Raw genomic sequence first — 12,002 nt, forward strand, 5'->3', positions numbered from 1 at the left:
CTGATTATATTTTGTAATGTTATTGTCATCGTCATCTTTGTTATCATGGACAGTCTGCCTTTATGTACTAGTAGGAAGGAAGCCTATGCAAAAAGGATTCCAGTTTGCAGGATTTACACTTTTTTCTCATCAGATAATAAATAGGTATTATTCATACCTTATATTTTTAATGTTTCTTTACTGTTTAAATGCATCAATGATTCCAATCCCATCATTGACACAACTGACGAAATCTCAAATTCCTAAAGAGTAGATCGACCGTTATATTAACAATACATTATGAATGACATATATCAAAAGACAATATTCGCTTGTTTAAATATCTACTTTACGACAAATAAGAAAACCAATTATGCAACACAGAACATGGAAGATCATAAATGCATTCATATAAGTTAAAAATAAAAGTTTAATAATAATAGCAAACAGATAAAACATTGGAAAAATATCATATAAAATGATTATAAATACATCGATTCTAAATAGATATAATATTATAAGAGAGTAAAACAAAATAAAATAGTACTGCTGGCTAGAAGATTTGTTAATTAAAACTATGATTTCGATTAAGCAAAAGGTTACTAAATATTGGCTCAGACGCTGAAGGTTTGTAAATATTGGCTCAGACTCAGTAGGTTTGTGAATATGCGCTCGGACTAAGCACGCTAGTAAATATGGGCTCGGACTAAGCACGTGAGTTAATATGGACTCGGACTAAGCATGTTAGTGAATATGGACTCGGACTAAGCACGTTAGTCAATATGGGCTCGGACTAAGCACGTCAATAAATATGGGGTCGGACTTAGCACGTTAGTAAATATGGGGTCGGACTAAGCACGTTAGTAAAAATGGGCTCGGACTCAGCACGTTATTAAATATGGGCTCGGGCTTACCACGTTAGTAAATATGGACTCAGACTAAGCACGTTAGTAAATATGGACTCGTATTAAGCATGTTAGTAAATATGGACTGGGACTAAGCACGTTAGTAAATATGGGCTCGGACTAAGCACCTAAGTAAATATGGGCTCGGACTAACCACGTTAGTAAATAAATGTTCTGGCTTAGCAGGTTAGTACATATGGGCTCGGACTAAGCACGTTAGTGAATATGAACACGGACTTTGCACGTTAGTGAAAATAGACTCGGACTAAGCACGTTAGTGAATTTGGACTCGGACTTGGCACTTTAAAGAAAATGGACTCGGACTAAGCACATACGTGAATATGGATTCGAACTCAGGACGTAAGGGAATAAGGGCTCAGACTCAGCACGTTAGTGAATATGAGCTCAGTCTCAGCACGTTAGGGAATAAGGGCTCAGACTCAGCACGTTAGTGAATATGGACTCAGACTTGGCACGTAAGGGAATAAGGGCTCAGGCTAAGCACGTTAGTGAATATGGACTCTGATTCAGCATGTTAGTGAATGTAGGCTTTGATTCAGCACGTTAGTGAATATGAGCTCAGACTCAGCAGGTAAGTGAATGAGAGCTCACACTCAGCACGTTAGTGAATATGAGCTTAGACTCAGCACGTAAGGGAATAAGGGCTCAGACTCAGCACGTTAGTGAATATGAGCTTAGACTCAGCAGGTAAGGGAATAAGTGCTTCGACTCAGCACGTTAGTGAATATGAGCTTAGACTCAGCACTTAAGGGTATAAGGGCTCAGACGCAGCACATGAGTGAATATGAGCTTTGACTCAGAACGTAAAAGAATAAGGGCTCAGACTCAGCACTTTAGTGAATATGAGCTTCGACTCAGCAGGTAAGGGAATAAGGGCTCAGACTCAGCACGTTGCTGAATATGAGCTTAGACATAGCACGAAAGGGAATAAGGGCTCATACTCAGCACGTTAGTAAATATGAGCTTAGACTCAGCACTTATGGGAATAAGTGCTCAGACTCAGCACATTATGAATATGGGCTCATACTGAGCACATAGATGAATAAAGGCTCCGACTTTGCCCGCAAGTGAATTAGGTCTAGGACTCAGCACGTTAGTGAATATGGGCTCATACTCGGCACGTAAGTAAATAAAGGCTCAGACTTAGCACGTAATTGAATTAAGGCTCAGACTTAGCACCTAAGTTAATAAGGGCTCGGACTTAGCACGTTAGAGAATATGGGCTCATACTCAGCACGTAAGTGAATAAGGGCAAGGACTCAGCACGTTAGTGAATAAAGGCTCAGACTTAGCACCTAAGTTAATAAGGGCTCGGACTTAGCACTTTAATGAATATGGGCTCGGACCCAGCATGTTAGTTAATAAGGGGCCCGACTAAGAACGTCAGTGAATTTGGGCTTAAACTCAGCAAGTTTGTTAATATTGCCTCAGACTCAGAACGTCAGTGAAATTGGTATAAGAATTAAGCACGTTAGTAAATATTTGCTAAAACTGAGCACGTCAGTGAATACGGGTTTTGCCTAAGCATGTTTGTGAATATGGGCTTGGACTAAGCACGTTAGTGAATATGGGCACGCACTAAGCACGTCAGTGGCTAGGGCCTCAGACAAAGTACGTTAGTGAATTTGGGTTCTGACTCAGTACGTTTGGGCGCTCGGACCTAGCACGTTAGTAAATATAGACTCGGACTGAGCACGTCAGTGAATATGGGCTCGTATTAAGCCCTGTAGTGAATATGGACTCAGACTTAACTAGTCAAGGTCATATGTGGAAGGAATATATATTTTGCATGTTAGTGAAAATGGGTTTAGGCTCATCATGTTAGAAGGTAAAGACTTATAATCATCATGCTAGTGGTTTTGGGCTCAGAATTATGTTGTTAGTGATATTGGCTCAGTCAGAGCTGGCTAGTTAACAATTGTTGGACTCAGTACTCTTGTGAATATAGGCTTTCGCTAAGCACGTTAATAAATATGGCCTCAGACTCAGCGAGCTAGTGAACATAAGCTCAGACTCATCAATCTTGAGAATTTAGGCTCAGAAGCAGAAGGCTTGTGAATATGAAATCAGACTTATCGCGCTAGAATATATTGACTCCGACGCAGCACGTTTGTGAATAAAGGCTAAGACTCATCATATAAGCCGATATGGGCTCAGTCGCAGCACGCTAGTGAATATGGGTCCAAACGCAGCACGTTAGTGAAAATGGCCTCAGACTCTGCGCGTTAGTGAATAGGGTTCTGACAAAGCACTTTAGTGAATATGGACTCATACGTTACACTTAAGTGAATATGGGCTCCGACTAAGCACTTTAGTGAGTATGGTCTCAGACACAGCTCGTTAGTGAATATGGGCCCAGACGCTGTGATTACGGGCTCTCACTTAGCCCGTCAGTAAATTGGGATCAGACTATGCAGGTAAGTGAATATGGCCTCGGTCTAAGCATGTCAGTGGCAAAGGCCTCAGACAAAGCATGCTAGTGTATTTGGGCTCGGACTCAGTACGTTTGGGCATTGACTGAGCACGATAGGTAAAATTGGCTCGGACTGAGCACGTCAGTAAATATGGGCTCGTACTAAGCACGTTAGAAAATATGGACTCAGACGCAGCACGTTAGTAAATTTGGGCTCAGACGCATCACTTTATGAAATATGGGCTTAGACGCTGCATTTTAGTTAATATTGGCCTAGAACCATCACACTACTAAAAATGTACTCGTACTCAGCACATTAGTGCATATTAGCTCAGTCGCAGCTGGCTAGTGAAATTGGGCTCAGACTGAAAAGATAGTCAATATTTGCTCAGATTCAGCACGCTAGTGAATAAAGGCTCAGACACATCTCGAAAGTAACACTTGGCTCAGATGCAGCAAACTTGTGGATATTGGATCAAACTCAGGTGGTTAATAAATTCTGACTCAGGTTCAGCCCGTTAGAGAATATGGGGTCAGACTTAGCACGTTAGTAAATATAATCTCAATCTCATCACGATATTGAAAACGGGAAAATATTTTATTGCACTTTATCATAATCATCAGCAATCGACTTCTTAACGAAAATTACTTAAGGTTTCAAATAAACATTTGAACTGAGACATATTGAACATTTATTAGAAATCGGTTTCAACACTTAATATTATCTCCTTTTGGTTGTACTTCCCGCAATTAGGGATTGTATTTTTCTATATAATTTGAAGTGACAATACGTTTAAATAAAACGTACTTACAATAGCCAAAATGAAAAATTGCAATTTTTAATTCCAAATATCAACTCTTAATTTTGTAACAATTATATGACATAAGCAGATGAGTCTAGATGCAGAACACTTACAAAACACCTGCATACGTCTTTAGCATGACAATCCACAGCCAGTATAACAGGAAGAAAATATCTCAACGCAATAAATACCTTATTATCTTACACGATGTAGAAAGAGGTATATAGCGGCATACAATAAGTTGAATAGAACATTGTAGCCTGATACAACACTTTATATATTTTAGATGCGTAGTCAAGTGTTCGCACTCGCTTTTAATTTTTATGCAGTGGATATTTAATCATAAACATGCTAAATAACATAAGTTGAATAGAAGACATAACTACATGTATTTTGCACCAATCAATTGTAACCACGCCCCCCCCCCCCCACCTCGCTATCTCAGGTGAGTAGTTGGGACTTTAACATTCGGTCCAGCAAACACCAGGTAAATATCCTCCTCTGCGGGAACAATCCGCTGGTAAAATCTTCGCCAAAGGCTCGCACCCTGGTGACATCCTAGGCAAGACCCATTCCCCGTTATTTTCCATCGCGAAAACAAAACAACCGCATTCACTAGGCTCTGCGGGTCAACCTGGAAGGTGAAAACACGGCCCATTTCCACTGCTATTCCCGGTATACCCCCGGACCTGGGTGGGACGTGGTTACAGTTGACTGTTGCAATTAATAACAGTCATTCTATAGGACAAAGCTTGTACTGGTATAATTTGTTCTTAGATAACCGTCGTTGTTTGCATTGTCCTCTAAGTCATATGTCCCATCATATGTAAAGATTCATTCCTGCGACCACAACACGCATCCGAGAACAAAAAACTCTACAATATAACCACTATGGTTAGTGGGCTTGTGTATCCAGTCTTTAAATCATGTCAGCAACTGTTGTTTCATCATTTATCTGAAATAAAACTGTTTACTTACAACTATCACAACGATCATTATCATCATCATCCTTATCGTCATCATCCTTATCATCATCTACCCTACAACAACAACCACCACCACCACCACACCACCATCGTCATTATCATCATCAACCTCATTATCATCAACCTCATCATCATTATCATCATCATCATCACCATCATCATCATCATCATCATCATCATCATCATCATCATCATCATCATCATCATCATCATCATCATCATCATCATCATCATCATCATCATCATCGTCATCGTCATCAACATCGTCAAACATCAACCATTATCATCATCATCATCTTGGTCATCGTAACATCATAAGTATCAATGTCTTCGTAGCATCATCATTATTTTAATTATAATCTTCGTCATCGTTGTCGTTGCCGCAGTATCATTGACGTGGCATCATTATTATTAGCATCACCTTAGTCGTCGTTGTTCTTGTATTATTATTATTATTATTATTATTATTATTATTATTATTATTATTATTATTATTATTATTATTATTATTATTATGATTATAGTTATATCAGCATCGTCGTTGTCTTCGCATCATCGTTACTATCATCATCAGCTCAATGCTGAACGTTTACATTTACTTTACAGAACATTCATAATACCCGTCCTTTCACTGATCAAAGACGAATTGAAAGTAGAATAACTTCAAAAAATAGCAGCCTATAACCAATCGTATTTAGTTGTCCAATTTTCATCATAAATTCTTTTAAAGGTGTAAAATATTGTATTATCGCCACATAATAGCTCGTATCAACTTTCTATTGTTTACAATTAACTCTATTTCTATCGCTCACAAAAGCGGAAATCGCGCGATATTTCCGGTCAGGATATTATTTTTACACCATTTCATTTAATCGATAAATTGGCGCAGAAAAGTTGCGTTCCTTACCGGAAATGACGAAGGTAGGAGATAAAAGTTTTCGATACGCCGATTTCTGCTTTAATTTTCGATGAACATTAACCTAAGACGTCGCAAAAAGCGCGCATAACTAAACCAGCACGGTGATATAGGGTGTGATGCGACCCAGCATCACCAGTCGATGTTTGGATATGGTAGTGTACGAATTAAATATTATAATACAATTTAAGAACTTGGACCAGCTTTTATTTTTCAGTTACACGGTCTTGCATACGTCACTTTTAATATAATGCAGAGTAAAATTATGTTTAAAGTACTAGTTCAAATACTGAATCATTTTATTGAATGATTTGAGCATTGAGCAACGGTGCATGCAAAGTGACATCAAAGGTACGAATTAACCATTGATCAGGAAACAAATGCGCCTGTTATAACAGTTTTACCTGGTCAACTTCAGAAGATGAAGCACAATGCCGATTTCCGGGTATTCAAAATCATATGCTCGATGTATCAAAAAACCCAAACGTTTATGAACTGTTTCTGATAATGCTTTGCCTACCAATTTACTTTACAACAAATTTGGCAAACTTATCTTTCAAAAGTACCACTGCAGTGTCTCACATTTATATAGCGCTAGACATTCCTTATTTCCGTTTAACAAACGTTCCAAACAAACACTGAGAACAAATATGTACAAATGAACTACCTATTTCCTTGTTTCAGCATAAGAATAAGCAATCTAAGTGTTATGAACATTCGAAAGCACAGTATAATTGTCATCAACATTTCTGTATGTTTGTTCGTTTGCCTGTCCTTGTAGCTGTTCATATGTTTTATCGATTTTACGCTGATCTAACTCTATCGTCGAGATTTGTTCTGAAATTGAAATACCGCGCATGTAACCGTTAAGCAGGAATAGAACCTTACCTTGTGTGTCTTGACATCATTATGTTAAGGAAATCGATGTATTGAAATTAATATTAACACGATATGTATTAATAAACATTTTATGTTATATAAATAATGTTAATCAAAATTTATTCCCATATACCTTTTGGTTTTGACCCACGTCTGTTCCACAGGAAGCAACCAGCAGCTGTACAAATAAGCAAAATGCCCAAAATTCCCGATAAAACTTTGAAAGCAATTTTTGTTGAAGAACCAGTGCAAACTTGAGATTAAAAAAAAAAAAAATTAGCATCACCTTGAAAAAAAATACTTTGGCGAAAATTCAATACTCGTCAGATTCTTGCCAATGTCACATAAAAACGGAAAAGAATTAGTATGCGAATTTTATTAAATGTAAATACACAAACTATAATAAACACTATAATATTTTAAATTATCTTAAAGAGATGTAAACAAATCATAAAAGGCAATGGTTTCTAACAGAATATTTAACATGAAAATAACTGCTTATACTAATAAAAAATAGTTCGTGTACTTTAAAAAAAGAAGATCCGAAATGAAGCATATCTTTTGCAAGCATTGGAGCGAAGTATTTCATAGGCACGATATTGATTTGATTGATTTTACAAATTAGCTGATTCCTGAGCAAATACATATCATATTCTTACTTGTGCAGGCATCGCCTTCGTAGCCATCCACGCAGCCAAATTTACAGTTTCCATCGGCTTTGCACTTCATTTCTGTACCACTTTGTTTACAGTTTTCAGGGCACATGGATTGACACAAATAGCCAAAGAAATCTCTTACGCATCCAATTGAACAATGACCAGAGCGTTGGTCGCACTTGCGTTCAAGGCAAGATGAGCTGCATGGTTCATTGCAATACGAACAATAGACCGTTGGTTTATAACACGAATCACATATTCCGGATTCTTGCTGACATGTTGCACAATTTGAATTGCACTTTATATCACACTTATCGCCCCAAAACTTTCCTAAACAGCCATTTGAACAGTAACCTGTTTCAGAATTACAGTCCTTGTTTAAACAGTTATTATTGCAACTGATGCAATTTCCAATTGCATTCGGATAACGTCCGTTTTTACATTCAATACACATACCGTCATTTCTGTTACATATTGAACAGTTGGCACTTAAGGACGAACAGCGTATAGAACAATCTAGACCATAAAAGCCATCAATGCAACCAGCCATACAATCAGGCCCAGTCTTGCATACACCACCTTTGCAGTTATCTGGACATTTACAACACGCTTCGTTATTAGCATAGTACGTTTGGTTAATGCATTCATTACAACTGTTCCCACTACAATAATGTGTCTTACACTTGCATTGTCGGACTGGGTTAACGTAATCCTGTGTACATGATTCACATATATCATATCCACATGCACAAACACAGTTTGGAGGACATAGACATGTTGTTCCAGTGTGTCCATTTTTACATGACAGACAATATTGAGTATCATCGTGTAGACATGTTGCGTATGTTGAATCACAAGGGGCAGTGCAATTGTCACCCGAAAAGCCATCGACACAAGCTTTTGTGCATGTACCATTATATTGCCTACATATCCACAATTATAAGAGCAATGCAGATTACATGAGTGCCCGTGAAATCCGACTTTGCATTGGTCGCATTTATCACCAGTAAAATTAGTAAGGCAATCGCAATGGCCATCGTTTCGGACACATGAAGATTTTGCACAGCCGACACTACAGACCTCATCACAGTTAATACCGAATTTTCCTCTCACACATGTATCACATGTTGTTCCAAAATAATTATCACGACAAGAACAGGTTCCGTCTTTTGAACATTTGTTATATACGCATCCTATTGAACACGACGTATTGCAGTTTGCACCATAATTTCCGTCCAAACATTCGCTGCATGTACTCCCATTAAATCCTAAGTGACAGATGCAGCTTCCTTCGTTATTGCAAACACCATTCACACATCCAATAGAGCAAGTTGTTTGACAGAAGGTGCTCTGGTTGTAAAATCCTTTCTTACAAGATAGACAATCAGTTGCAGTAGAACAACGACAGTTTTGATAAGTGCAATTTAGTGTGCAAGCTGCACCATATTTTCCTGGTATGCAGGTTTCACATTACTTCCTTCATAATTTGCTGTACATGGAGTACACGTTCCATCTCCATTACAGGTTCCACCAGCACAGCCGATGGAGCAGCTCTTTTTGCAGAAACTGCTTAGCTCATAATATGACTCCTTGCAGGTGTAGCATACGTCACCTATTTTTTGAGGACACGTAGAACAGTTACCATTACAGCGATTATGACAGGTATTGCCCCATATTGTGCCTATGCAGCCGATTTGACAATAATTATCATAGCTTCTACAATGTGCATTTCCACCATTACAACACACACAGTTCAGCCCGCAATCCATCTCATTTCCGTCTATAATCACAATCGGCCCTGAAAGTGTAATACATTTTTTTTCTGTTTGATTAAGTGAATACTCATATATGTAATACAATGTAATTTCACTCACAATATTACAGCAATTCCATTGTATTGAACAAACTATTTGCAAAACGCAAAATAAAAACAAAACATGTGTACGTACCTGTAATACATGATCGTGCCACGCAGAGTATCACAAATATCCACAGTATCATTATGTTGTGGTCTTGCTATAGTCGTCGTCTGCAACGGATATTAAATATATTTTGCTTAACGTGCATTTGCCTGTTGTGTTTTTTTTATTATTGAAAGCAACGACAGTTTGTTTCGAGTTTAATCAGCATTTTGCTTTTATACAAGTATTGGTTTGACATTAATTAATAAACATCAAGTGATTTAATACCTGTGTTTGTATCATAAAATTAGACATTTGTTACACGCCCAGTGTAAGATATATTATAGCATATTTTCTACGACGTTCGTTTTCCTATCAATTAACAGTTTTCTCGATGGTGTTTATCAGAATTACAGATTGTTTCTAGACAATACAGGATAACAGTCAAGATAAATCGAGTAAACAAGTTTATAATTGTGACGTTGGGAGCATGTTCATACGTTGGTGGCATTTTAAAAATCAACATTTGGATGTTCCTAAAGAAAAGTCATACTTCTTACTTAAATAACTACAGATTAGCTAAAAGTAATCCATATTGAAGTCTGGCATCAATGTATGCACATGTTTAAGCTGAAAAACGTTTCCACTTTAAAATATGTTTAGTACCAGAGACTAAATTACGGTATTATAAGTCCAAATATTAACTCCCTGCTTAGTCAAAAGTATATTACAAAAACATAAGCCAAAATACGAAACGCTAACATCAGTGTATCGCTGGTCAGAGTCTAACGACTGTCACATAATAATTATCAAACAGGAAGATAATATCCCAACCATTGCATGTCCTACTCACGTTATACAATTTAACAAGAGGTATAAAGCAGATTGAAATGGGCTGAATAGAACGTGGTAACTTGATACAACAATGTAAATAGTTTTAAAAGCGTATTCAAGATTAAAGACGGCAGATTTCTGATGTTGTATGGAAGTTTATTCCATTCACATATAGTTGCTGGAAGATAAGAGTTTTGGCAAAGTTGTGTTCTTACTATGATAGTTGGGGTGTTGTTGGCAGTTCGAAGATTGTATCGTGTTTGTTCTTGTGCGGGAATAAGATCTGTTAGATATTTAGGAGAAAGTGAGTGATATATTTTGTAAAAGGTAATAAGCTTGAGTTTTCTACGCCTGTCTGCTAGGGACTCCCATTTTAGTTCAGCGAGCATTGAGTTGATATTACAGTATTTAGTTGCACCTGAAACTATACGAGCAGCCTCATTTTGCACAGACTCTATATCAGATTTTTGCTGATTTGTGCAGTTGTCCTATAAGATGTCACCATACTCAAAAAGCGGTCAAATAAAAGACATGTACATTTGTTCTAAAGAGGGACGATTAAGGTGATACTTTAAGGACCTAAGCAGACCGATACGTTGCCAAGTTTTTCCCAACATCAGAGTGATGTGCTGTGTCCATTTGGCATCGTTTGAGAGTGTTATACCCAGATGTTAATGTGACTCGACTTGTTTTATTGGAATATGGTTCATGTAAAGTTGTGGATGTACAGGCTTTTTGTGTTTTCTAGAAAATGTCATAGACTAAGACTTGTCTGGATTGAAGGAAACAAGCCATGTTCGGGACCAGTAGTAGACGGTTTGAAGATCTCTGTTAAGTACAGTGCTAGCTGTGTCGGGATGGTCGACCACGATGTATAAACTTGTATCGTCAGCAAATAAGCGAATATTGGCATTGATATCCGTTGTGATGTCGTTTATATAAACGAGAAAGAAAAGTGGGCCGAGAATTGACCCCTGGGGGACACCGGCGTTGACAGAAGACAAAGATGACGAGAAACCAGCATATAACACACGCTGTTGGCGAAATGATAGATAGGAAGAGAACCAACGAAGCAAAGAGCCAGAAATACCAAGAGCAGAGAGTTTGTGGAGGAGACCTCGATGCCAAACCCTATCGAACGCTTTAGAAATATCACAGAAGACTGCGCGGACTTCCTTGCCATCGTCAAGCGCTTTGCAGACGTCATTGTATAAGAATGTGAGCTGGTTGATTGTAGAGTCACTCTTGATAAAGCCTGATTGGAGAGTGGATAAAAGTTTGTTACTAACGAGATAGTTATAAAGAACCGTATGGATTCAGCGCTCCATCAGTTTTTCAAGACAGCTGAGCAACGATATAGGCCGGTAGTCGGCTGGATTAGACAATTCTCCTTTTTCAAAGATCGGAGAAACGTTTGCAAGTTTTCATGACGACGGAAAAACAGATTGACGAATTAGTTTACTTAAGTATATGGATAAGGGCGTAGCAAGGACAGGTGCACCCTCTCGTATAAGTCTGGGACTGACAATATCGGGTCCACAAGCATTTGAAGGGTCTATAGAGGTGATCGCGTCTAAGACATCTTGAGGAGAGATGACGATGTCTGATAAGACTGACGTAGCATTTCGTACGTGAGGGAGCGGTTGAGTGCTTTCATCTGGAAGTGTTGATTGTTTACAGAAATAGTTGTTAAGCATTTCAGTTTTCTC

The sequence above is a fragment of the Mya arenaria genome, chromosome 10 (assembly GCF_026914265.1).
Source record: "Mya arenaria isolate MELC-2E11 chromosome 10, ASM2691426v1".
NCBI lineage: Eukaryota > Metazoa > Mollusca > Bivalvia > Myida > Myidae > Mya > Mya arenaria.